At 37.2% G+C, this 17,453-nt stretch overlaps 1 long non-coding RNA gene and 12 other non-coding genes across 16 annotated transcripts; all 13 read right to left on the bottom strand.

Moving 5' to 3' along the window:
* Positions 1–326: 326 nt before the first annotated feature.
* LOC124450176 lies at positions 327–490 on the bottom strand. The gene has a single exon (XR_006949898.1). It is a non-coding gene; the product is annotated as a U1 spliceosomal RNA (small nuclear RNA).
* Positions 491–816: 326 nt separating this feature from the next.
* Positions 817–1,006, bottom strand: LOC124450057. The gene has a single exon (XR_006949817.1). It is a non-coding gene; the product is annotated as a U2 spliceosomal RNA (small nuclear RNA).
* An 833-nt stretch (positions 1,007–1,839) lies between these two features.
* Positions 1,840–2,003, bottom strand: LOC124450101. Its single transcript, XR_006949856.1, has one exon. It is a non-coding gene; the product is annotated as a U1 spliceosomal RNA (small nuclear RNA).
* A 325-nt stretch (positions 2,004–2,328) lies between these two features.
* On the bottom strand, positions 2,329–2,518 carry LOC124450052. The gene has a single exon (XR_006949812.1). It is a non-coding gene; the product is annotated as a U2 spliceosomal RNA (small nuclear RNA).
* An 832-nt stretch (positions 2,519–3,350) lies between these two features.
* On the bottom strand, positions 3,351–3,513 carry LOC124449910. The gene has a single exon (XR_006949675.1). It is a non-coding gene; the product is annotated as a U1 spliceosomal RNA (small nuclear RNA).
* A 326-nt stretch (positions 3,514–3,839) lies between these two features.
* Positions 3,840–4,030, bottom strand: LOC124450032. Its single transcript, XR_006949793.1, has one exon. It is a non-coding gene; the product is annotated as a U2 spliceosomal RNA (small nuclear RNA).
* An 829-nt stretch (positions 4,031–4,859) lies between these two features.
* Positions 4,860–5,022, bottom strand: LOC124449930. Its single transcript, XR_006949693.1, has one exon. It is a non-coding gene; the product is annotated as a U1 spliceosomal RNA (small nuclear RNA).
* A 130-nt stretch (positions 5,023–5,152) lies between these two features.
* LOC124448648 lies at positions 5,153–17,451 on the bottom strand. Of its 4 annotated transcripts, XR_006949193.1 has the most exons (9): positions 17,375–17,451; positions 16,912–17,023; positions 16,171–16,237; positions 15,323–15,404; positions 13,897–13,951; positions 13,124–13,191; positions 10,185–10,251; positions 9,812–9,900; positions 8,270–8,308 (listed from the first exon to the last, which is right to left on the bottom strand). It is a non-coding gene; the product is annotated as an uncharacterized LOC124448648 (long non-coding RNA). The 4 variants fall into 4 exon arrangements; XR_006949192.1 differs by lacking the exons at positions 8,270–8,308; positions 10,185–10,251 and adding an exon at positions 5,153–5,191 and having other exon boundaries at positions 17,375–17,448; XR_006949194.1 differs by lacking the exon at positions 10,185–10,251 and having other exon boundaries at positions 16,171–16,234; positions 17,375–17,449.
* LOC124450063 lies at positions 5,354–5,542 on the bottom strand. Its single transcript, XR_006949822.1, has one exon. It is a non-coding gene; the product is annotated as a U2 spliceosomal RNA (small nuclear RNA).
* LOC124449983 lies at positions 6,399–6,562 on the bottom strand. Its single transcript, XR_006949746.1, has one exon. It is a non-coding gene; the product is annotated as a U1 spliceosomal RNA (small nuclear RNA).
* LOC124449979 lies at positions 6,896–7,087 on the bottom strand. The gene has a single exon (XR_006949742.1). It is a non-coding gene; the product is annotated as a U2 spliceosomal RNA (small nuclear RNA).
* LOC124449865 lies at positions 7,972–8,135 on the bottom strand. Its single transcript, XR_006949631.1, has one exon. It is a non-coding gene; the product is annotated as a U1 spliceosomal RNA (small nuclear RNA).
* Positions 8,469–8,659, bottom strand: LOC124450031. The gene has a single exon (XR_006949792.1). It is a non-coding gene; the product is annotated as a U2 spliceosomal RNA (small nuclear RNA).
* Positions 17,452–17,453: the final 2 nt, after the last annotated feature.

The following is a 17,453-nucleotide window of genomic DNA, read 5'->3' as shown; positions in this document are numbered from 1 at the left end:
CGCAATGCAATTTCATTACTGTTAACGTCGACGATACATATTATAATTTGTATATTTTCATAATGTATATGCCGTCCGTCAAAATATACACACACGCCGGCCGTTTACGTCGTTGTTAAGTACAAGTAATTTATGTCAAATACAAGTAATTTATTCTTGCTAATAGATGATATAAATTTCTCCTGCATCTCGCTATGCATTTTGGGATAGGTCAGTAAAAAATTTGGCAGCATGCAACCTAACCCCGAACGAACAACGAATTTATATATCGTGTTCTATTTTATTTGTTCTTTTTCTCCGCTTCTTCCTCCCATCGTGAGAAACGAAGGGGACGAGCGCGAACGCAGGTCCCCACTACCAGAAATTATACGCTCGAGTTACCCACGTTAGGGGTAATCGCAGGAGTCAACCCAGTCGAAGTGCAATGAAAGGGCCTCATCCTGAGAGGACCTCCTAGCTGATCAAGGTGCCTCTCGCGTCAGGTAAGTATGCTCGAACGACGCACGGCGAGCATACTTTGTACGCGAACGTACGCTCTGTGCGACACGGTTGCACCCTCCCTTTACTTTTCACTACTTTTGCACTTGCAACTTACCGTCTGACGGCCTTTATTGTCTTCCTTTCCGACGACGACGACGTCTTTTCGTCTTTCGCCGACTCTGTCGAAAAGAGACGTATGTTATTTAGTTAAATGTTAAACGGTTCGTTTCTCGGTTAGTTAGTTACAGACAAAATAAATTCGCTTAGCTATTTGATTTGCTGGCTGTTTTGTTTGTTTTTCGTTTGTTTAAAGTAAATGTGTTTCCCTTCCGCGAAGGGAAATGGGCCGAACTCGGAGGTAGTGCAATACCGAGACAACCCGTGGCCAGGGCGAAGCAAGCTCAATCCCATGGCCGATATCCAAAATCAGTTTAATATAAGAGTCGGGCATTGCCCGACATATCAGATATTAAGCTGATAAGAACAGATACTACACTTGATCTTAGCCAAAAGGCCGAGAAGCGATACAGAAGAAGAGCTTTCGCCATTTTCACTCTACAAGTTGCATGAGAAACACACGGTTCTATTGTATCTTTTCGCGTAGAAATCATGCAACAAATGAAAAAAATCAAGCAGTACGGATAACGAAGGAATCATCCTTTACTACAATCGTCATGTCAAGCGTTCTTTCTAATCCAATGTACACCTGTTCGTAAAGAAGAACATGTTTGAAAATTCGCGCGTAATGCCGCGAAATGCGATCGTTTCATATGACGTAGGAAGCACGCGATGTCTGTCGCGAACTTGCTGCAGACGTGCTTTCTCATTGTAAAACAAACGCTTTGTGCTTGTGGGCGATAATGATTCGCATTGTATGCAAGTGCTGCAATGTCAACAAGGTCATGCTTCATGAAATCGGCAGACAAGCAGCTCAATGAACGAATTTTACACTACGAGCCGTTAAATGTCAGTGATACATAGAAATAATTACTATAAAAGCTAAACAAACGTACGACTAAGTAAGAAAAACGTTCGCAATGCAATTTCATTACTGTTAACGTCGACGATACATATTATAATTTGTATATTTTCATAATGTATATGCCGTCCGTCAAAATATACACACACGCCGGCCGTTTACGTCGTTGTTAAGTACAAGTAATTTATGTCAAATACAAGTAATTTATTCTTGCTAATAGATGATATAAATTTCTCCTGCATCTCGCTATGCATTTTGGGATAGGTCAGTAAAAAATTTGGCAGCATGCAACCTAACCCCGAACGAACAACGAATTTATATATCGTGTTCTATTTTATTTGTTCTTTTTCTCCGCTTCTTCCTCCCATCGTGAGAAACGAAGGGGACGAGCGCGAACGCAGGTCCCCACTACCAGAAATTATACGCTCGAGTTACCCACGTTAGGGGTAATCGCAGGAGTCAACCCAGTCGAAGTGCAATGAAAGGGCCTCATCCTGAGAGGACCTCCTAGCTGATCAAGGTGCCTCTCGCGTCAGGTAAGTATGCTCGAACGACGCACGGCGAGCATACTTTGTACGCGAACGTACGCTCTGTGCGACACGGTTGCACCCTCCCTTTACTTTTCACTACTTTTGCACTTGCAACTTACCGTCTGACGGCCTTTATTGTCTTCCTTTCCGACGACGACGACGTCTTTTCGTCTTTCGCCGACTCTGTCGAAAGAGACGTATGTTATTTAGTTAAATGTTAAACGGTTCGTTTCTCGGTTAGTTAGTTACAGACAAAATAAATTCGCTTTGCTATTTGATTTGCTGGCTGTTTTGTTTGTTTTTCTTTTGTTTAAAGTAAATGTGTTTCCCTTCCGCGAAGGGAAATGGGCCGAACTCGGAGGTAGTGCAATACCGAGACAACCCGTGGCCAGGGCGAAGCAAGCTCCAATCCATGGCCGATATCCAAAATCAGTTTAATATAAGAGTCGGGCATTGCCCGACATATCAGATATTAAGCTGATAAGAACAGATACTACACTTGATCTTAGCCAAAAGGCCGAGAAGCGATACAGAAGAAGAGCTTTCGCCATTTTTCACTCTACAAGTTGCATGAGAAACACACGGTTCTATTGTATCTTTCGCGTAGAAATCATGCAACAAATGAAAAAAATCAAGCAGTACGGATAACGAAGGAATCATCCTTTACTACAATCGTCATGTCAAGCGTTCTTTCTAATCCAATGTACACCTGTTCGTAAAGAAGAACATGTTTGAAAATTCGCGCGTAATGCCGCGAAATGCGATCGTTTCATATGACGTAGGAAGCACGCGATGTCTGTCGCGAACTTGCTGCAGACGTGCTTTCTCATTGTAAAACAAACGCTTTGTGCTTGTGGGCGATAATGATTCGCATTGTATGCAAGTGCTGCAATGTCAACAAGGTCATGCTTCATGAAATCGGCAGACAAGCAGCTCAATGAACGAATTTTACACTACGAGCCGTTAAATGTCAGTGATACATAGAAATAATTACTATAAAAGCTAAACAAACGTACGACTAAGTAAGAAAACGTTCGCAATGCAATATCATTACTGTTAACGTCGACGATACATATTATAATTTGTATATTTTCATAATGTATATGCCGTCCGTCAAAATATACACACACGCCGGCCGTTTACGTCGTTGTTAAGTACAAGTAATTTATGTCAAATACAAGTAATTTATTCTTGCTAATAGATGATATAAATTTCTCCTGCATCTCGCTATGCATTTTGGGATAGGTCAGTAAAAAATTTGGCAGCATGCAACCTAACCCCGAACGAACAACGAATTTATATATCGTGTTCTATTTTATTTGTTCTTTTTCTCCGCTTCTTCCTCCCATCGTGAGAAACGAAGGGGACGAGCGCGAACGCAGGTCCCCACTACCAGAAATTATACGCTCGAGTTACCCACGTTAGGGTAATCGCAGGAGTCAACCCAGTCGAAGTGCAATGAAAGGGCCTCATCCTGAGAGGACCTCCTAGCTGATCAAGGTGCCTCTCGCGTCAGGTAAGTATGCTCGAACGACGCACGGCGAGCATACTTTGTACGCGAACGTACGCTCTGTGCGACACGGTTGCACCCTCCCTTTACTTTTCACTACTTTTGCACTTGCAACTTACCGTCTGACGGCCTTTATTGTCTTCCTTTCCGACGGCGACGACGTCTTTTCGTCTTTCGCCGACTCTGTCGAAAAGAGACGTATGTTATTTAGTTAAATGTTAAACGGTTCGTTTCTCGGTTAGTTAGTTACAGACAAAATAAATTCGCTTTGCTATTTGATTTGCTGGCTGTTTTGTTTGTTTTTCGTTTGTTTAAAGTAAATGTGTTTCCCTTCCGCGAAGGGAAATGGGCCGAACTCGGAGGTAGTGCAATACCGAGACAACCCGTGGCCAGGGCGAAGCAAGCTCCAATCCCATGGCCGATATCCAAAATCAGTTTAATATAAGAGTCGGGCATTGCCCGACATATCAGATATTAAGCTGATAAGAACAGATACTACACTTGATCTTAGCCAAAAGGCCGAGAAGCGATACAGAAGAAGAGCTTTCGCCATTTTTCACTCTACAAGTTGCATGAGAAACACACGGTTCTATTGTATCTTTTCGCGTAGAAATCATGCAACAAATGAAAAAAATCAAGCAGTACGGATAACGAAGGAATCATCCTTTACTACAATCGTCATGTCAAGCGTTCTTTCTAATCCAATGTACACCTGTTCGTAAAGAAGAACATGTTTGAAAATTCGCGCGTAATGCCGCGAAATGCGATCGTTTCATATGACGTAGGAAGCACGCGATGTCTGTCGCGAACTTGCTGCAGACGTGCTTTCTCATTGTAAAACAAACGCTTTGTGCTTGTGGGCGATAATGATTCGCATTGTATGCAAGTGCTGCAATGTCAACAAGGTCATGCTTCATGAAATCGGCAGACAAGCAGCTCAATGAACGAATTTTACACTACGAGCCGTTAAATGTCAGTGATACATAGAAATAATTACTATAAAAGCTAAACAAACGTACGACTAAGTAAGAAAAACGTTCGCAATGCAATTTCATTACTGTTAACGTCGACGATACATATTATAATTTGTATATTTTCATAATGTATATGCCGTCCGTCAAAATATACACACGCCGGCCGTTTACGTCGTTGTTAAGTACAAGTAATTTATGTCAAATACAAGTAATTTATTCTTGCTAATAGATGATATAAATTTCTCCTGCATCTCGCTATGCATTTTGGGATAGGTCAGTAAAAATTTGGCAGCATGCAACCTAACCCCGAACGAACAACGAATTTATATATCGTGTTCTATTTTATTTGTTCTTTTCTCCGCTTCTTCCTCCCATCGTGAGAAACGAAGGGACGAGCGCGAACGCAGGTCCCCACTACCAGAAATTATACGCTCGAGTTACCCACGTTAGGGTAATCGCAGGAGTCAACCCAGTCGAAGTGCAATGAAAGGGCCTCATCCTGAGAGGACCTCCTAGCTGATCAAGGTGCCTCTCGCGTCAGGTAAGTATGCTCGAACGACGCACGGCGAGCATACTTTGTACGCGAACGTACGCTCGGTGCGACACGGTTGCACCCTCCCTTTACTTTTCACTACTTTTGCACTTGCAACTTACCGTCTGACGGCCTTTATTGTCTTCCTTTCCGACGACGACGACGTCTTTTCGTCTTTCGCCGACTCTGTCGAAAAGAGACGTATGTTATTTAGTTAAATGTTAAACGGTTCGTTTCTCGGTTAGTTAGTTAGTTAGTTACAGAATAAATTCGCTTTGCTATTTGATTTGCTGGCTGTTTTGTTTGTTTTTTCGTTTGTTTAAAGTAAATGTGTTTCCCTTCCGCGAAGGGAAATGGGCCGAACTCGGAGGTAGTGCAATGAGACAACCCGTGGCCAGGGCGAAGCAAGCTCCAATCCCATGGCCGATATCCAAAAATCAGTTTAATATAAGAGTCGGGCATTGCCCGACATATCAGATATTAAGCTGATAAGAACAGATACTACACTTGATCTTAGCCAAAAGGCCGAGAAGCGATACAGAAGAAGAGCTTTCGCCATTTTTCACTCTACAAGTTGCATGAGAAACACACGGTTCTATTGTATCTTTTCGCGTAGAAATCATGCAACAAATGAAAAAAATCAAGCAGTACGGATAACGAAGGAATCATCCTTTACTACAATCGTCATGTCAAGCGTTCTTTCTAATCCAATGTACACCTGTTCGTAAAGAAGAACATGTTTGAAAATTCGCGCGTAATGCCGCGAAATGCGATCGTTTCATATGACGTAGGAAGCACGCGATGTCTGTCGCGAACTTGCTGCAGACGTGCTTTCTCATTGTAAAACAAACGCTTTGTGCTTGTGGGCGATAATGATTCGCATTGTATGCAAGTGCTGCAATGTCAACAAGGTCATGCTTCATGAAATCGGCAGACAAGCAGCTCAATGAACGAATTTTACACTACGAGCCGTTAAATGTCAGTGATACATAGAAATAATTACTATAAAAGCTAAACAAACGTACGACTAAGTAAGAAAAACGTTCGCAATGCAATATTCATTACTGTTAACGTCGACGATACATATTATAATTTGTATATTTTCATAATGTATATGCCGTCCGTCAAAATATACACACGCCGGCCGTTTACGTCGTTGTTAAGTACAAGTAATTTATGTCAAATACAAGTAATTTATTCTTGCTAATAGATGATATAAATTTCTCCTGCATCTCGCTATGCATTTTGGGATAGGTCAGTAAAAATTTGGCAGCAACCTAACCCGAACGAACAACGAATTTATATATGTCCCAACGTGGAACAATTGATCTCTATATTGTGTTCTATTTTATTTGTTCTTTTCTCCGCTTCTTCCTCCCATCGTGAGAAACGAAGGGGACGAGCGCGAACGCAGGTCCCCACTACCAGAAATTATACGCTCGAGTTACCCACGTTAGGGGTAATCGCAGGAGTCAACCCAGTCGAAGTGCAATGAAAGGGCCTCATCCTGAGAGGACCTCCTAGCTGATCAAGGTGCCTCTCGCGTCAGGTAAGTATGCTCGAACGACGCACGGCGAGCATACTTTGTACGCGAACGTACGCTCTGTGCGACACGGTTGCACCCCCTCCCTTTACTTTTTCACTACTTTTTGCACTTGCAACGTACCGTCTGACGGCCTTTATTGTCTTCCTTTCCGACGGCGACGACGTCTTTTCGTCTTTCGCCGACTCTGTCGAAAAGAGACGTATGTTATTTAGTTAAATGTTAAACAGTTCGTTTCTCGGTTAGTTAGTTACAGACAAAATAAATTCGCTTAGCTATTTGATTTGCTGGCTGTTTTGTTTGTTTTTTTTCGTTTGTTTAAAGTAAATGTGTTTCCCTTCCGCGAAGGGAAATGGGCCGAACTCGGAGGTAGTGCAATACCGAGACAACCCGTGGCCAGGGCGAAGCAAGCTCCAATCCCATGGCCGATATCCAAAAATCAGTTTAATATAAGAGTCGGGCATTGCCCGACATATCAGATATTAAGCTGATAAGAACAGATACTACACTTGATCTTAGCCAAAAGGCCGAGAAGCGATACAGAAGAAGAGCTTTCGCCATTTTTTCACTCTACAAGTTGCATGAGAAACACACGGTTCTATTGTATCTTTTCGCGTAGAAATCATGCAACAAATGAAAAAAAATCAAGCAGTACGGATAACGAAGGAATCATCCTTTACTACAATCGTCATGTCAAGCGTTCTTTCTAATCCAATGTACACCTGTTCGTAAAGAAGAACATGTTTGAAAATTCGCGCGTAATGCCGCGAAATGCGATCGTTTCATATGACGTAGGAAGCACGCGATGTCTGTCGCGAACTTGCTGCAGACGTGCTTTCTCATTGTAAAACAAACGCTTTGTGCTTGTGGGCGATAATGATTCGCATTGTATGCAAGTGCTGCAATGTCAACAAGGTCATGCTTCATGAAATCGGCAGACAAGCAGCTCAATGAACGAATTTTACACTACGAGCCGTTAAATGTCAGTGATACATAGAAATAATTACTATAAAAGCTAAACAAACGTACGACTAAGTAAGAAAAACGTTCGCAATGCAATATCATTACTGTTAACGTCGACGATACATATTATAATTTGTATACTTTCATAATGTATATGCCGTCCGTCAAAATATACACACGCCGGCCGTTTACGTCGTTGTTAAGTACAAGTAATTTATGTCAAATACAAGTAATTTATTCTTGCTAATAGCTGATATAAATTTCTCCTGCATCTCGCTATGCATTTTGGGATAGGTCAGTAAAAAATTTGGCAGCATGCAACCTAACCCCGAACGAACAACGAATTTATATATGTCCCAAAGCGTGGCATACACAATTGACGGACGAAAGGCCCTCTTCTCTCTTGTGTTCTATTTTATTTGTTCTTTTCTCCGCTTCTTCCTCCCATCGTGAGAAACGAAGGGGACGAGCGCGAACGCAGGTCCCCACTACCAGAAATTATACGCTCGAGTTACCCACGTTAGGGGTAATCGCAGGAGTCAACCCAGTCGAAGTGCAATGAAAGGGCCTCATCCTGAGAGGACCTCCTAGCTGATCAAGGTGCCTCTCGCGTCAGGTAAGTATGCTCGAACGACGCACGGCGAGCATACTTTGTACGCGAACGTACGCTCTGTGCGACACGGTTGCACCCCCTCCCTTTACTTTTTCACTACTTTTTGCACTTGCAACGTACCGTCTGACGGCCTTTATTGTCTTCCTTTCCGACGGCGACGACGTCTTTTCGTCTTTCGCCGACTCTGTCGAAAAGAGACGTATGTTATTTAGTTAAATGTTAAACAGTTCGTTTCTCGGTTAGTTAGTTACAGACAAAATAAATTCGCTTAGCTATTTGATTTGCTGGCTGTTTTGTTTGTTTTTTTTCGTTTGTTTAAAGTAAATGTGTTTCCCTTCCGCGAAGGGAAATGGGCCGAACTCGGAGGTAGTGCAATACCGAGACAACCCGTGGCCAGGGCGAAGCAAGCTCCAATCCCATGGCCGATATCCAAAATCAGTTTAATATAAGAGTCGGGCATTGCCCGACATATCAGATATTAAGCTGATAAGAACAGATACTACACTTGATCTTAGCCAAAAGGCCGAGAAGCGATACAGAAGAAGAGCTTTCGCCATTTTTTCACTCTACAAGTTGCATGAGAAACACACGGTTCTATTGTATCTTTTCGCGTAGAAATCATGCAACAAATGAAAAAAATCAAGCAGTACGGATAACGAAGGAATCATCCTTTACTACAATCGTCATGTCAAGCGTTCTTTCTAATCCAATGTACACCTGTTCGTAAAGAAGAACATGTTTGAAAATTCGCGCGTAATGCCGCGAAATGCGATCGTTTCATATGACGTAGGAAGCACGCGATGTCTGTCGCGAACTTGCTGCAGACGTGCTTTCTCATTGTAAAACAAACGCTTTGTGCTTGTGGGCGATAATGATTCGCATTGTATGCAAGTGCTGCAATGTCAACAAGGTCATGCTTCATGAAATCGGCAGACAAGCAGCTCAATGAACGAATTTTACACTACGAGCCGTTAAATGTCAGTGATACATAGAAATAATTACTATAAAAGCTAAACAAACGTACGACTAAGTAAGAAAAACGTTCGCAATGCAATATCATTACTGTTAACGTCGACGATACATATTATAATTTGTATATTTTCATAATGTATATGCCGTCCGTCAAAATATACACACACGCCGGCCGTTTACGTCGTTGTTAAGTACAAGTAATTTATGTCAAATACAAGTAATTTATTCTTGCTAATAGATGATATAAATTTCTCCTGCATCTCGCTATGCATTTTGGGATAGGTCAGTAAAAAATTTGGCAGCATGCAACCTAACCCCGAACGAACAACGAATTTATATATGTCCCAAAGCAAGTCAACGCACAGAAAAAAAAAAAGCAGGAAACGATTTATATGCTCATCCAACTACCAAATACACGATATTTATTTTGGACTTGCTTTGGGACTGGTTATTCCAAATTGTTCCAACCACACTTCCGGTGTGAATTTGCTGCTAATTTTTCTTGCGTATAGAACAAAATCACATGAAAGTGGCTTATACTTGTACGATTCTTTGTACAAGAAGGATTAAGGAATCATTGCGCTTAATGATGCGCTATCCAAACATTGGAATAACCGAAAACATTAGAAATACACTGTGTAGCTGTTATTGCCATGAGAAACCGTTCGAACAACGGCAAATTTGAATGAACGTCTTTTTATTTCAAAGTACTTACCTCCGCCAATAGAATTTTATAATTTTCGTGACGCCAACTTCCGTTTCTTCTTGTTGTCAAGTAACGTTGTGACACATTGACATTTCAACCTATATTTGTAACAAAAAATTAACATAACTTACATAAACAAGAACACCCTACCTAGCACCAAAAAATTTTTGAATGGTAATAACACAGACATCAATATATTTACAGTTTAGAAATAATAAAGAAATATTTATAATTCGAACATTAACCATTAACATTCATCCACAAACTCGTATATAAACATGTTTACATTTTTCACGATCGCTGTATGATTGAAGATAAAACATCCAAATAAAAACTATAGCAACGCTTTTCTTTACTTTTAATTCGTGCACAAATTTCTTACATTTGTTATCACTTTTGTCATGTTATGTTTACAACTTCCCGTATTTCCCAAGTAAGGTGTATTATTTCTAAAAACATTAACAAAAGTTATGCGCACAATATAAAGCTTATCTGCGTAAAAAGTGTTATTTTATTAAGAACGCATGTACTTACAATTTTCGTTGAAGCTATTTAATATCATTCACTTTTTACATATTTCATAAAACGAAACAATTATATATATTACGCAATTGCAAGGCATTGAAATGTTGTCGTATTTCAAGACAAAGAGCTCAAACAACAATACAATTATGTTCTACTTAATTCCATGTATATTACATTCATCACTGTATCGAGTGCTGTCAATGACAAATGATTACTTCGTTCATATTGTTCAAACCATCCACAGCTTTAAATGACATCAAGTGTCTGTTTGTATAATACAGATTGCTAGTAAGGTCTTTCAAACCATTGTATATCAAAACAGTAATATATTATTATAATCGATAAGTTAGAATTACATAAGTCACAAATATGCTTTTTAACATGTTTGTGCAATTATACCAACACACAATTTCCTCTTAAACTTGGAGAAGCCCTACATATACGATAACACAAACCTGATCTAAACATTTCAACACTACTTTCCAATTATAAATAGCTATGCCATACATGTATTTATTATATTATAACACTTTCTGTCACATAACACTGTTATTAAGTATTAATATACATGAATCATATATATATATATATATATAAGTTTTAAAATTTGTAATCCATGCATTTAATATATATGATGACTCAATTCATATATTTTTTTCTCAAAAAAGTTTGTCATCATTTGAAATTCCTAAATAATTGGGTATTATTGACATAATATTTCCAAAAGTGTAGTCATAATGATTGAGCTATATAAAACACAAAACCATAAAGCAACAATGATAAATACCTAAAAATTTTCTAACAATGACAGTAAATTTTTGTTAAAATTTGCGAGAAGTTTTGACAACTAGCATAACTTTCTTATCTAAGCGAGGGCATTGGGCAAATGTCAAACGTGACTTATGACGTCATTAGAACAATGTTAATGTTGGGACTTCGAAAGCTTCGTAAATTGTCCTCCTATAGTAAAACGAGATCGTACCTACAGTACAATAGAAGCTCACAGCAAAAATCGAAAATTGTTGGCGCGCGGTTCGAGTTATTGAGGGTGTATTTAAATTTGATTAAATTCGGTAACACAAAAGCATTATCACTTTTCATCTCATTTAAAATTGTGAGCTTATCACCCAGAAGAGATTTGGCCAGGGGGGAATTAAAATTTCTTCAAGGAAGATATTCAGTTAACCGGGTTAAAGTAATTTACTTACTTAAAATTAGCGGTAAATTCGAGTTATCGGCGGCTAAACCGACTACGTAGTGTGTTTCAGGCTTATAGTGCTTTGGAAACAATTAAAAAGAATTCTTGCTGTGCCACACTGTTTACAAGAATTAAACAAAACGATCCCATAAACCACTGACATTAGATGTAAGATGAACAAGCGTGATTACTTATAAAAAAGCGAAACTCCAAAAGTAATTTCTAGGCATATAAAGTTAAGCGTAACGAACAGGAATCAAAGATAAAATGGCCGATAATATTTATGACGAAAAAGTAATACCATAGCTACATAAACATTTTCTAGAAATTGTCACAAAATTATAAAATAAACTTTCAGAAAGTTCTACACATTTCTTAGAATACCTGGATCCAATAGAATGTGAATTTATTGCAATTTCTCACGAAACATTTTACAAAAAAATATCAAAACTCAAATGTAGCTAACAAGGGAGCTGGCTTAGACAAAACACACTCCAAAACTTATAAAACATTCTACCATTGTCATAAGAAAAGGATAGTCTACTTGTTTTTCATTGTTAAAACCAACAAATTAATGAATGATTACTTAACCTAAACAAAGCCCAATAAATGGCAAAATTTTGTTAGATTTATAAAATAGGTACTGTATATCACAATATCTTGATAAAGAAATTTCATCTTACGGCATAAAAAATGCTCTAAACTGGTTCATCTTATATCTAACAGGACACAACCATGAAAAGTGGGAATGTCTACTGCACAAAATATTACTAAAAGTGTGACGCAGCTGTTAAATCTTGGTCCTTTTCTTTTCTTAATACCGAATTCTCTAAGTTCCTCTGTATCAACACTTTTTGTTGATGATACAAACGTCACAGTTACATGCTTTACGTCAAATGAGATTCAACAAAAGTTGGATATCGAATTAAATAAAGTCAATCTGTGGTTTTTAGTCCACATGTTAATTGGAACAGGACAAAAGTTGTCCCAAGTTACTGTTGATCCAATTTTTTCGATGGGGCACAAGGCTATTAAAAGCGCAAAGCGTACACTATGCGTACACCAATACACTTGGCTTAGTGCTGGACAATGCACCACTCTGGAAAATCAGATTGAAAGGTGGCCAAAAAAAGGTGCAAAGGGAATTGTAGTATTGAGAATAATACATACTTGAAAAAGATACGCTTGAAAATATGGCATACCATATAATGCTAGCATGACTATCTACGAAGCTTTCGTTGTCTGAAACGAACTTTGACATTTAATTTTTAATGACGTCATAGGTAGACTTTCACGCTGCAGTAATTACGTAAGTTGCAGTACACGTCAAAACATATATAACGAACATATTGCACATCGTAGCTATAGTTAAACCTTACAATAATAAAGAATTGAATGTTTGACTTACATTCAGAAGGAAGGTTTTCGATTTATTTTAGCAACATGTCACATTTACTACATCTACGATCGAGGGGAGGAGGGGACTTAAAACTTACTACTATTGATATTGACGAATAAATAATTTGACATAAATCGGGGTATCCAGGTTTTTAAGTAACGTATTGTGAATGTAGCTGCACGTCTTAAATCATCCTTACCAATGATGTACATGTCCTCTTGTGATGAATTGTAAACACGTCGAATGCTATTGAACATAACCACATTCCTGGAAGAGAAAAATAAAAACTATAAAAAACAAATAGCTTATCTGTGGCAATTTTTCCCTTTTCGCGTTAGCACAAAGTACTTACGCGTTAGCCGATTGGTTTTTGCGGCTGTATACTATCCTACTGTACGCGCAGTCGACACACATTTTTCAATTTTACTCCATATAACTATTCCAATACAACTTTTAATCATCAAAGATAATCTAACACGTTACAAGCTTTTACATTCACAGCCAGCGACAGAAGAGGACTGACTTACAACGTGTGACAACTAATAAAAGTATTAACATAAGTTCCTATTTCCGTTTTTCCATAACTTCCTAGTATCAAATAACAATTATCTATTACTTATTCACATAAGTTCCGACATATCGATGTTTTCTTTCTCGTATGAATAACTTCCAAATCACGGCATTAAAATTCCATTCACACAAAGTTGTTAAAGCAGTCTTCTACATGTCAAATTGTTGTGCTCACCATCTTTTGTGTTAAAGCTGCTAATTAGTAATGTATGGGAAAGACGCAATGAAATTAATTCTTAAATGAAACGTCATCAAAAACCTCTAGCTAGATACGAATGATCGTTATAATTTAGATAAGTCATGGCATTGCCAATTTACTACGGCAATCAATAAAACAAATTTTCATAAAAAAACATCCAACTTTACTTTTCGCAAAGAAATTTTAGCAATCGTTTTACTTACGATTTAAACGCTCTTTCCAGAAGCATAGCAATGATTTCTGTCAAGGGGGGTCAGCCTAAAAACAAGGGGGGTCATAAATGTTATTTAAACACTATAATATGTGTGTAACATAACATTTTAGGGGCAAAGAATTTTGTAGTAGAAAATTGCAACAAAATCCACAACTTGCACATCAGTTGTTATCACCGTGGTTTCCTTTCTACACACAAAAACTTACTCCCCATGCATTTGCACAACTTCAAAGAGTTCAACTACTGTTTTTCCAAACTACGACGTGTTCGACGACTACTTCGAAAGGAACTTTAGCGATAAAGATAACGACAATTAATTACGTATCTGCGTGTACGTATAGCGATCATAGTATTTGGTGGTAAAGTATTCCCTACATACGGTTATAAATTACGTCACTATTGTTGCTGATTCAAAAGTGTTTATTATATAAACTTGTTACAGTAATATCAAAGTCAAAAGCACCTGGAGAAATTTGTATTTTAAACAATCATTCGGACGGAGCTGAATATATGACAACGACCTTGACCAAATAACGTTTACTTTTAATCCAGAAACTAGTTCGGAAATATCTGCAATTCGTCATACAGAAATATCTACTGTATTTTAAAAACGAATTTTCATTTCAACGAAAGTCCTATTTACAGGAAATATTGTCTAGCCACCACTCAAACTTAAAACTATTGTTCAATTTATGAATACAGTCTAAGTGGATATTCACCTATTCCTATGATATATATATCAGTAAAATGCCCAGGTCACACATTGATGGAAAGGAAAGGGAATCAACACATCTTTATTATATTGAATTGAAATATTTTAAACATGTAATTAACGAATTACTCCTTTAAGTTAATGGTATAACATAGCAGACATATCTTTATAAGGCAAATACACAGATTTTCAACGTACATACATTCACAACTTATGATGAACCAACACATGTATAAGAAAATGGAAATTAAAACCATCCAAGGCAGTATGCAAACATTTCTTTTCTGTGAAATTAGTTCACATTGTTCAATAACTGCTATCGTTTTAAAAGTTTTTTACCACACTGCTTTTATAAATTAGAAATAATTTCAGTAGAGTGATTAAAAAGAAAATTAATATCAAAAAATTTCAACTTTTCTCAAATATGTACTATTTTCATTTTTTCTCTTTAGTGGATTGGGATGGGGGGGGGAGGACACTTCATAAATATTGCTCCTACACATCGTAATTATTTTTTTGTCTTAAACATTACAATTATTTCTTTTCATTGTGGATATAAATACTAGAGCTTGAAAATTTCTTGGATGGGCAAATGCCCCCACCACATATGGTCATTATTGAAGTGATTCATGATGCATTATGATAGATAAACAAAATAATTATACACAAATATTCAAACCCCCATACTCACAATTACACTTACCAGATATTGGATTATTCTCAAGAACGCATTAATGACCTCTCGTGCAAGGTTGACGACACCAAACAATTCAATACAAAATATCCTAAATTAAATTGTTATTCATAGTTTTAGTTATTATATGTTTTGAATACTTGCTAATTCTGAATCCTTTGTGTTACTACACAAAATTAATTGTATTTACTTAGAAATGCAAAAATCCACCTAAGAACCTGTCATCTTGTAGACAGGATAACTGGATCAGGGTGTCAGAAGGAACATAAAAGGGGGGCGCACATTTTATCAGATATGAGTACCAATTTACAACATGTTGCTAAGTAGTTTTGAATTTTAGCAAAAATACTTGCATCCTTGCAAATGTAATAAACTAAAGAAATAAAAGAATTACAAAAGTTTCATTTGTGATTCTTTAGAAATCCACTCAGCTGCATTGTAGATACATATGTTTAATTATAAAAACAAACTATTAGTAAACATTCACTTTCATAGTAATTTCGCTATTTTAATACAAATTAGGGGGCACTTCTAAGAAAAATCATTAAAAATAGTACTGCTAACTATTTTTCATCATTTTTAACCATTGAAACAACTGTCCAGATTCCAATGAAACGTATTTGTAATAAAAAAAAAATCAACTTGAGTGAAAACTGAGAACATTAATAATTATTCACGTTAACATTTCATCTGTAACAATCAAGGGGATAGGAAGACTTATGAAGTCAGGGGGGGGGTTAACAGTAATTGCAAATAAAAACTTCAACTTGTAGATAAAAAGACTAGAGTCCAAATCTTAACATATCATCTTCACATAAATATACATCACTAACCAAGTTTTAATACAAATACCATACCTTACAAATGTTAACAAATGGACATTGTTAATGAATTTCCAAAGAGTCGACGGGTAAAATGTTTCTGCTGAAATGAGAGAGAATTACCCATTTACTCTTGCCTCGCCTCTCACATTTGCAACATAATATTTATTAATTTATAAGGTGCTAATCTGCAATTAAGTTATCATCAGTTTTAACATTCCAATTAACTTTACCTAAATGAACTATTGATGAATTAATATACATCTTATTCTCGACCAATAAGCACACTTACACAAATTTACCCTTAATATTTCAATTGAATTAAATCAAACAACTATCAAAATTCATTTTCGTACAGTACTAAAAGTTTCAAAAAAATTTGATAAAAATACTTAATGCAAATAACAGTTGATTTAACAAAATACCTTCTGCCTATCTTGATTTTAATGCACCTTTAAGTAAACAGGTGATCAAAGTATGGCATTTCAAACAATGCTTGAAATTTATTTATCTTCATTATTTTAACATTCACATTGAAGAAAAAAATAGCAATTACTACTCACTAAATAATCAAATGAAAAGAATAATGAATGCTCTGTATGCTGTGTAGTTAACAAAATACTTTTAGACAAATCTGTATATAAATCTTAACTGTAAGTAAGTGTTTTGTTCCAAACAACGAGCTCGAAACTTCAACACAGTAAGGTGAAATGGATGTGATTACTTAATGAAAGGTAGTCTTCTCCACGTAAATTCTGCAAACCAAACATCACCTACCACATCAGGTGCTTGTGACACATGTTTCCATAGCATCAACATTAGAAATATTTTAAATTTTCTACTTCATCCACCAAAGTGAAATACTTTCCATGGCTTGCAAAGGTTTTTCCTGTAAATATAAAAACCACGTGTACTTCAAATTTATAGTAAACTTGAAATAGTTTCGTTCATATTTCCTCAGAAACATAATTCTTAACAACTTTTCCTTGTTCCAGCCGTGTAGGAAAACGACCTTCAATAAAGAAACCAAACACTACCGAGCTTTGATATTTGAGAAACCGTTTTTTTCTGTTTTGAATTATATTTCAAACATCAAAAACCGCCATATTTACTAAATTGAAAAATGGAAGCCCCTCCACAACCACCAGCAACATGTAAACATGCATGTTCGTGAATAATACAAGATAATACGAGTATAAATGTTAAACTCCCACAATACATTAACATAAGAAAACCTTACCATAAAAACACACAAGACTTTATTAGCGAAAAAAGACCAAACTTTGCAGACAACGTGTTTCGGTGTGGTTCCGCGTTTA

Source organism: Xenia sp. Carnegie-2017, unplaced genomic scaffold (assembly GCF_021976095.1).
Source record: "Xenia sp. Carnegie-2017 unplaced genomic scaffold, XeniaSp_v1 HiC_scaffold_23, whole genome shotgun sequence".
NCBI classification, from domain to species: Eukaryota; Metazoa; Cnidaria; class Anthozoa; order Malacalcyonacea; family Xeniidae; genus Xenia; species Xenia sp. Carnegie-2017.
The sequence above is the reverse complement of the archived record's forward strand: the minus strand, read 5'-3'. Positions and strand labels throughout refer to the sequence as shown.